The sequence below is a fragment of the Mus caroli genome, chromosome 9, assembly GCF_900094665.2.
Source record: "Mus caroli chromosome 9, CAROLI_EIJ_v1.1, whole genome shotgun sequence".
NCBI classification, from domain to species: Eukaryota; Metazoa; Chordata; class Mammalia; order Rodentia; family Muridae; genus Mus; species Mus caroli.
In genome coordinates, this window is record NC_034578.1 from 96,455,120 (window position 1) to 96,458,007 (window position 2,888).

Sequence of the window (2,888 nt, forward strand, 5' to 3'; positions counted from 1 at the left end):
GCCACAAAGGCTACACTCCCAAGCCTGGGCCCAAAAGCCTCGAATTTTGCTATACTTCTTCAAAACCATAAAGGCAAACCTTGAAGGGACCTTAGTTTCCTGATCCTCTTATAGTGTGCCTGTTGCTGGAATTTCCAACCCCAATAAGCCCATATAAAACCCACGTAATCTAGTTATTACAATCTATGATCCTAGATTGGGCAGATCTAACACCCCCCTATCTTACTCCCCAGCTATAAGACCCCTTGCTACTTGCAGTTTCTCCGGGCCACGTGGTTCTGCTCCATCATGGCTGCCTCCTCCTCCTCTTCAGTTCTCCCTCCTTCTCCTCTGCCTCTCTACCTGCCCCCACTCTCAAAATCTCAGATCCCACCTTTCTTCCTCTCCACGGGCTCTAGTCTTTATTGACCAGTTAAAATGGAAAGAAGGTTCACATGACCCAAGTACGTGATCAGCTGCTCATCCAGGGCAGCCCTTCCTAAGGAAACAGAATTAACATCAGAATACAAACAGCATCAGGACTACCCACCGCATGTGCCTTTATCTAAAAGTTCAGTAGATCAGACATTAGCTTGATGTTTTTCATTCAAGTATTATATAAATTTTATGTTGCCAGTTCTGATATCAAAAACTTTTTAAGGAGCGGGGCGTGGTGGAACACGCCTTTAATCCCAGCACTCGGGAGGCAGAGGCGGGCATCTATAAAGTAAGATTTCCAGGGATGTCAATATCTGGTATTATCACGAAAGCCCATGTTATCTTGAAGATTGTAACTACAAGAGAGAACTTCTCACAAGAAGTTCATAGGATGAAAGTGGTCAGTTTGACAAAGTTAACAAAGACACGAGTGATTAGACAGACATCAAAGTTAGGTTTTTCTAACATGACTAGATCTGTATAACCTTAGAAAAACCTTAATAAGCTCTAATTGGTATGCACATCACCCTTAAGTCTGACTTGCTATAAACTTTGTATAACTTAGTCAGACCTTCTGTGACTTGGACTTAAATTTATTGTGTCCAATGTTAAATTTTTATTTTAGGACAAATTTATAATATATATGAGTTATCCTTATTTAAAATATTTAACCCCCTTTATTAAAGATATAACCGTGTGTGCATGTATGTGTGTGTGTGTGTGTGTGTATTCTCTCTCTCTCTCTCTCTCTCTCTCTCTCTCTTTCTGTAACATTTCATATTTTCTGTTGTCTCCCAGATCCTGGGTAAATTCATATTCCAGCAAGAGCCTTAGAGCTGTTGATGAATTTTAATGAGGAACATCTTTATAAACAAGAACAGGAAAAAGTACTCAGAGAGCTAATGATCTTTACATGTTAACTCATAATTGCAGCTTTAAGTGAAAGGCCNTATCTATTGGTGTCTTTTCATTGTCCCTTGGGTATACTGTAAGAAGCAACATTTGACTTTAAAAAGTTAGCCTCGGATATCTGTATTAATGAGATCACTGGTGCATGGCAGTTGGCCTCATGATCAAGCAGGATCAAACTGACAGCAGTACTTGCTCTTACTAAGGTGTGAGCATCCCTGGATCGATTAGAATGATCAACTGCTCTAAAGCCTATATACCAAGTGGGCCGTGGTGATGCAGGACTTTAATTCCAGCACTCAGGAGGCAGAGGCAGGTGGATCTCTTGTGAGCTTAAAGCCAGCTTGGTCTTACAGAGCAAGTTTCAGGACAGCCAGGGCTAAACAGAGAAACCCTGTGTCTTAGTCAGGGTTTCTATTCCTGCACAAAACACCATGAAGCAAGAAGCAAGTTGAGGAAGAAAGGGTTTTTTTCAGCTTACACTTCCACACTGCTGTTCATCACCAAAGGAAGTCAGGACTGGAACTCTGCAGGTCAGGAAGCAGGAGCTGATACAGAGGCCATGGAGGGATGTTACTGGGCTGCTTCCCGTGGCTTGCTCAGCTTTCTTTCTTATAGAACCCAGGCCTACCAGCCCAGGGATGGTACCACCCACAATGGGCTAGGCCCTCTCCCCTTGATCACTAATTGAGAAAATGCCTTACAGCTGGATCTCATGGAGGCACTTCCTCAAGGGAGGCTCCTTTCTCTGTGATAACTCCAGCTTGTGTCAAGTTAACACACAAAACCAGCCAGTACACCCTGCCTCCATACAAACAAACAAACAAACAAACAAATAAACAGAACTAATCAATTTGTATGTACCTACAGATGGGAATATTCAACCTGAAAAATTCAACAAATATTCTCTTTGTAAATATTTCTTTTGACTTCCACTTTATTTTATTTTATTTTATTTTGAGACAGGATCTCACTATGTACTCCTGGCTTTTCTGGAACTCACTATGTAGACCAGACTGGCCTTAAACGTGCAGAGATTCCCTTTGTCTCTGGCTTAAGTGCTGGACTTAAAGGTATGTACCACCATGCCTGCCGGAGCCTTCTTTTTACATTTATCAGTACCTACAACCTAGAGAACATTAAACAAAAAACAGCAGCAAAAAAACAAACAAATAAAAAAAAAAAACACAAGATATTTAAAGTGGTAGTATTAGGCTATTCTTTTTACTTAGTTTGTCTATGTCACTGTAGGGAAACTAATTCCTGGAAATTGTGTGTACATGCATAGGTGTGCACCCACACACACACTTGAAGAAATGTTAAATTTTGTCAAGCACTTTGTGCCTTTTTGAGATGATCATTTGATTTAGCTATTTATGTGCCATGTAGTTTTGCTTATATCTATTAGATACATATATGTTGTATATGTATACATAAACATGTATGTGTATATATATATATGTGTGTGTGTGTGTGTGTACATAGTTATATATACATCATGTGTGTGTGTGTGTGTATGTGTGTGTGTTGTTTTTTTATGTGTAATAATCAGGGAAACTGAA